Source organism: Stylophora pistillata, chromosome 14 (assembly GCF_964205215.1).
Source record: "Stylophora pistillata chromosome 14, jaStyPist1.2, whole genome shotgun sequence".
Classification (NCBI taxonomy): Eukaryota; Metazoa; Cnidaria; class Anthozoa; order Scleractinia; family Pocilloporidae; genus Stylophora; species Stylophora pistillata.
In genome coordinates, this window is record NC_142532.1 from 24,517,537 (window position 1) to 24,524,570 (window position 7,034).

Here is a 7,034-nt window from a genome sequence, read left to right on the forward strand (position 1 = left end):
GCACACGTGCTAAAGAAGGCGGTGAGCCTTGTACTCACGCCTGCCACTTCCACGAAACGCATGACAACGCCTCCAAAATGAAATCCCAGGTGCACTAGACCCAGCGGAACCTCGGCAATAGACGCGCAGCTCTGGGAAATCACGGGCGACGGAGTGGCATGCGTGAGAGTGGGAGGCTGTGCAAGAGGAAGGGGTGAGTCTTGTACTCACGCCTGCTACTTCCACGAAACACATGACCACGCGGCCAAAACGGATTCCCCGGGTGCACTAGATAGTCCCAGGGGAGTTGGAGAGTAGGCGCGCACCTCCTGCCAAATCACGGGAGCCGTAGTGGCACGCCTGCCAGTGAGAGGCTGTGCACTGTGAGGCACCTGTCCTAAAGAAGGCGATGAGCCTTGTACTCACGCCTGCCACTTCCACGAAACGCATGACAACGCCTCCAAAATGAAATCCCAGGTGCACTAGACCCAGGGGAAGCTCGGCAATAGACGCGCAACTCCGGGAAATCACGGGCGACGGAGTGGCATGCGTGAGAGTGGGAGGCTGTGCAAGAGGAAGGGGTGAGCCTTGTACTCACGCCTGCTACTTCCACGAAACACATCACCACGCGGCCAAAACGGATTCCCGGGTGCACTAGATAGTCCCAGGGGAGTTGGAGAGTAGGCGCGCACCTCCTGCCAGATCACGGGAGCCGTAGTGGCACGCCTGCCAGTGAGAGGCTGTGCACTGTGAGGCACATGTGCTAAAGAAGGCGGTGAGTCTTGTACTGACGCCTGCCACTTTTACGAAACACATCGCCACGCGGCTAAAATGGATTCCCGCGTGCTCTAGACAGTCCCAGGGGAGTTGGGGGATAGGCGCGCAACTCCTGCAAGTCACGGGAGGCGTGGTGGCACGCCTCCGAGTGAGAGTCTGTGCACTATGAGGCACACGTGCTAAAGAAGGCGGTGAGCCTTGTACTCACGCCTGCCACTTCCACGAAACGCATGACAACGCCTCCAAAATGAAATCCCAGGTGCACTAGACCCAGCGGAACCTCGGCAATAGACGCGCAGCTCTGGGAAATCACGGGCGACGGAGTGGCATGCGTGAGAGTGGGAGGCTGTGCAAGAGGAAGGGGTGAGTCTTGTACTCACGCCTGCTACTTCCACGAAACACATGACCACGCGGCCAAAACGGATTCCCGGGTGCACTAGATAGTCCCAGGGGAGTTGGAGAGTAGGCGCGCACCTCCTGCCAAATCACGGGAGCCGTAGTGGCACGCCTGCCAGTGAGAGGCTGTGCACTGTGAGGCACCTGTCCTAAAGAAGGCGGTGAGCCTTGTACTCACGCCTGCCACTTCCACGAAACGCATGACAACGCCTCCAAAATGAAATCCCAGGTGCACTAGACCCAGGGGAAGCTCGGCAATAGACGCGCAACTCCGGGAAATCACGGGCGACGGAGTGGCATGCGTGAGAGTGGGAGGCTGTGCAAGAGGAAGGGGTGAGCCTTGTACTCACGCCTGCTACTTCCACGAAACACATCACCACGCGGCCAAAACGGATTCCCGGGTGCACTAGATAGTCCCAGGGGAGTTGGAGAGTAGGCGCGCACCTCCTGCTAGATCACGGGAGCCGTAGTGGCACGCCTGCCAGTGAGAGGCTGTGCACTGTGAGGCACATGTGCTAAAGAAGGCGGTGAGTCTTGTACTGACGCCTGCCACTTTTACGAAACACATCGCCACGCGGCTAAAATGGATTCCCGCGTGCTCTAGACAGTCCCAGGGGAGTTGGGGGATAGGCGCGCAACTCCTGCAAGTCACGGGAGGCGTGGTGGCACGCCTCCGAGTGAGAGTCTGTGCACTATGAGGCACACGTGCTAAAGAAGGCGGTGAGCCTTGTACTCACGCCTGCCACTTCCACGAAACGCATGACAACGCCTCCAAAATGAAATCCCAGGTGCACTAGACCCAGCGGAACCTCGGCAATAGACGCGCAGCTCTGGGAAATCACGGGCGACGGAGTGGCATGCGTGAGAGTGGGAGGCTGTGCAAGAGGAAGGGGTGAGTCTTGTACTCACGCCTGCTACTTCCACGAAACACATGACCACGCGGCCAAAACGGATTCCCCGGGTGCACTAGATAGTCCCAGGGGAGTTGGAGAGTAGGCGCGCACCTCCTGCCAAATCACGGGAGCCGTAGTGGCACGCCTGCCAGTGAGAGGCTGTGCACTGTGAGGCACCTGTCCTAAAGAAGGCGATGAGCCTTGTACTCACGCCTGCCACTTCCACGAAACGCATGACAACGCCTCCAAAATGAAATCCCAGGTGCACTAGACCCAGGGAAAGCTCGGCAATAGACGCGCAACTCCGGGAAATCACGGGCGACGGAGTGGCATGCGTGAGAGTGGGAGGCTGTGCAAGAGGAAGGGGTGAGCCTTGTACTCACGCCTGCTACTTCCACGAAACACATCACCACGCGGCCAAAACGGATTCCCGGGTGCACTAGATAGTCCCAGGGGAGTTGGAGAGTAGGCGCGCACCTCCTGCCAGATCACGGGAGCCGTAGTGGCACGCCTGCCAGTGAGAGGCTGTGCACTGTGAGGCACATGTGCTAAAGAAGGCGGTGAGTCTTGTACTGACGCCTGCCACTTTTACGAAACACATCGCCACGCGGCTAAAATGGATTCCCGCGTGCTCTAGACAGTCCCAGGGGAGTTGGGGGATAGGCGCGCAACTCCTGCAAGTCACGGGAGGCGTGGTGGCACGCCTCCGAGTGAGAGTCTGTGCACTATGAGGCACACGTGCTAAAGAAGGCGGTGAGTCTTGTACTCACGCCTGCCACTTCCACGAAACGCATGACAACGCCTCCAAAATGAAATCCCAGGTGCACTAGACCCAGCGGAACCTCGGCAATAGACGCGCAGCTCTGGGAAATCACGGGCGACGGAGTGGCATGCGTGAGAGTGGGAGGCTGTGCAAGAGGAAGGGGTGAGTCTTGTACTCACGCCTGCTACTTCCACGAAACACATGACCACGCGGCCAAAACGGATTCCCGGGTGCACTAGATAGTCCCACGGGAGTTGGAGAGTAGGCGCGCACCTCCTGCCAAATCACGGGAGCCGTAGTGGCACGCCTGCCAGTGAGAGGCTGTGCACTGTGAGGCACCTGTCCTAAAGAAGGCGGTGAGCCTTGTACTCACGCCTGCCACTTCCACGAAACGCATGACAACGCCTCCAAAATGAAATCCCAGGTGCACTAGACCCAGGGGAAGCTCGGCAATAGACGCGCAACTCCGGGAAATCACGGGCGACGGAGTGGCATGCGTGAGAGTGGGAGGCTGTGCAAGAGGAAGGGGTGAGCCTTGTACTCACGCCTGCTACTTCCACGAAACACATCACCACGCGGCCAAAACGGATTCCCGGGTGCACTAGATAGTCCCAGGGGAGTTGGAGAGTAGGCGCGCACCTCCTGCCAGATCACGGGAGCCGTAGTGGCACGCCTGCCAGTGAGAGGCTGTGCACTGTGAGGCACATGTGCTAAAGAAGGCGGTGAGTCTTGTACTGACGCCTGCCACTTTTACGAAACACATCGCCACGCGGCTAAAATGGATTCCCGCGTGCTCTAGACAGTCCCAGGGGAGTTGGGGGATAGGCGCGCAACTCCTGCAAGTCACGGGAGGCGTGGTGGCACGCCTCCGAGTGAGAGTCTGTGCACTATGAGGCACACGTGCTAAAGAAGGCGGTGAGCCTTGTACTCACGCCTGCCACTTCCACGAAACGCATGACAACGCCTCCAAAATGAAATCCCAGGTGCACTAGACCCAGCGGAACCTCGGCAATAGACGCGCAGCTCTGGGAAATCACGGGCGACGGAGTGGCATGCGTGAGAGTGGGAGGCTGTGCAAGAGGAAGGGGTGAGTCTTGTACTCACGCCTGCTACTTCCACGAAACACATGACCACGCGGCCAAAACGGATTCCCCGGGTGCACTAGATAGTCCCAGGGGAGTTGGAGAGTAGGCGCGCACCTCCTGCCAAATCACGGGAGCCGTAGTGGCACGCCTGCCAGTGAGAGGCTGTGCACTGTGAGGCACCTGTCCTAAAGAAGGCGGTGAGCCTTGTACTCACGCCTGCCACTTCCACGAAACGCATGACAACGCCTCCAAAATGAAATCCCAGGTGCACTAGACACAGGGGAAGCTCGGCAATAGACGCGCAACTCCGGGAAATCACGGGCGACGGAGTGGCATGCGTGAGAGTGGGAGGCTGTGCAAGAGGAAGGGGTGAGCCTTGTACTCACGCCTGCTACTTCCACGAAACACATCACCACGCGGCCAAAACGGATTCCCGGGTGCACTAGATAGTCCCAGGGGAGTTGGAGAGTAGGCGCGCACCTCCTGCCAGATCACGGGAGCCGTAGTGGCACGCCTGCCAGTGAGAGGCTGTGCACTGTGAGGCACATGTGCTAAAGAAGGCGGTGAGTCTTGTACTGACGCCTGCCACTTTTACGAAACACATCGCCACGCGGCTAAAATGGATTCCCGCGTGCTCTAGACAGTCCCAGGGGAGTTGGGGGATAGGCGCGCAACTCCTGCAAGTCACGGGAGGCGTGGTGGCACGCCTCCGAGTGAGAGTCTGTGCACTATGAGGCACACGTGCTAAAGAAGGCGGTGAGCCTTGTACTCACGCCTGCCACTTCCACGAAACGCATGACAACGCCTCCAAAATGAAATCCCAGGTGCACTAGACCCAGCGGAACCTCGGCAATAGACGCGCAGCTCTGGGAAATCACGGGCGACGGAGTGGCATGCGTGAGAGTGGGAGGCTGTGCAAGAGGAAGGGGTGAGTCTTGTACTCACGCCTGCTACTTCCACGAAACACATGACCACGCGGCCAAAACGGATTCCCCGGGTGCACTAGATAGTCCCAGGGGAGTTGGAGAGTAGGCGCGCACCTCCTGCCAAATCACGGGAGCCGTAGTGGCACGCCTGCCAGTGAGAGGCTGTGCACTGTGAGGCACCTGTCCTAAAGAAGGCGATGAGCCTTGTACTCACTCCTGCCACTTCCACGAAACGCATGACAACGCCTCCAAAATGAAATCCCAGGTGCACTAGACCCAGGGGAAGCTCGGCAATAGACGCGCAACTCCGGGAAATCACGGGCGACGGAGTGGCATGCGTGAGAGTGGGAGGCTGTGCAAGAGGAAGGGGTGAGCCTTGTACTCACGCCTGCTACTTCCACGAAACACATCACCACGCGGCCAAAACGGATTCCCGGGTGCACTAGATAGTCCCAGGGGAGTTGGAGAGTAGGCGCGCACCTCCTGCCAGATCACGGGAGCCGTAGTGGCACGCCTGCCAGTGAGAGGCTGTGCACTGTGAGGCACATGTGCTAAAGAAGGCGGTGAGTCTTGTACTGACGCCTGCCACTTTTACGAAACACATCGGCACGCGGCTAAAATGGATTCCCGCGTGCTCTAGACAGTCCCAGGGGAGTTGGGGGATAGGCGCGCAACTCCTGCAAGTCACGGGAGGCGTGGTGGCACGCCTCCGAGTGAGAGTCTGTGCACTATGAGGCACACGTGCTAAAGAAGGCGGTGAGGCTTGTACTCACGCCTGCCACTTCCACGAAACGCATGACAACGCCTCCAAAATGAAATCCCAGGTGCACTAGACCCAGCGGAACCTCGGCAATAGACGCGCAGCTCTGGGAAATCACGGGCGACGGAGTGGCATGCGTGAGAGTGGGAGGCTGTGCAAGAGGAAGGGGTGAGTCTTGTACTCACGCCTGCTACTTCCACGAAACACATGACCACGCGGCCAAAACGGATTCCCCGGGTGCACTAAATAGTCCCAGGGGAGTTGGAGAGTAGGCGCGCACCTCCTGCCAAATCACGGGAGCCGTAGTTGCACGCCTGCCAGTGAGAGGCTGTGCACTGTGAGGCACCTGTCCTAAAGAAGGCGATGAGCCTTGTACTCACGCCTGCCACTTCCACGAAACGCATGACAACGCCTCCAAAATGAAATCCCAGGTGCACTAGACCCAGGGGAAGCTCGGCAATAGACGCGCAACTCCGGGAAATCACGGGCGACGGAGTGGCATGCGTGAGAGTGGGAGGCTGTGCAAGAGGAAGGGGTGAGCCTTGTACTCACGCCTGCTACTTCCACGAAACACATCACCACGCGGCCAAAACGGATTCCCGGGTGCACTAGATAGTCCCAGGGGAGTTGGAGAGTAGGCGCGCACCTCCTGCCAGATCACGGGAGCCGTAGTGGCACGCCTGCCAGTGAGAGGCTGTGCACTGTGAGGCACATGTGCTAAAGAAGGCGGTGAGTCTTGTACTGACGCCTGCCACTTTTACGAAACACATCGCCACGCGGCTAAAATGGATTCCCGCGTGCTCTAGACAGTCCCAGGGGAGTTGGGGGATAGGCGCGCAACTCCTGCAAGTCACGGGAGGCGTGGTGGCACGCCTCCGAGTGAGAGTCTGTGCACTATGAGGCACACGTGCTAAAGAAGGCGGTGAGTCTTGTACTCACGCCTGCCACTTCCACGAAACGCATGACAACGCCTCCAAAATGAAATCCCAGGTGCACTAGACCCAGCGGAACCTCGGCAATAGACGCGCAGCTCTGGGAAATCACGGGCGACGGAGTGGCATGCGTGAGAGTGGGAGGCTGTGCAAGAGGAAGGGGTGAGTCTTGTACTCACGCCTGCTACTTCCACAAAACACATGACCACGCGGCCAAAACGGATTCCCGGGTGCACTAGATAGTCCCAGGGGAGTTGGAGAGTAGGCGCGCACCTCCTGCCAAATCACGGGAGCCGTAGTGGCACGCCTGCCAGTGAGAGGCTGTGCACTGTGAGGCACCTGTCCTAAAGAAGGCGGTGAGCCTTGTACTCACGCCTGCCACTTCCACGAAACGCATGACAACGCCTCCAAAATGAAATCCCAGGTGCACTAGACCCAGGGGAAGCTCGGCAATAGACGCGCAACTCCGGGAAATCACGGGCGACGGAGTGGCATGCGTGAGAGTGGGAGGCTGTGCAAGAGG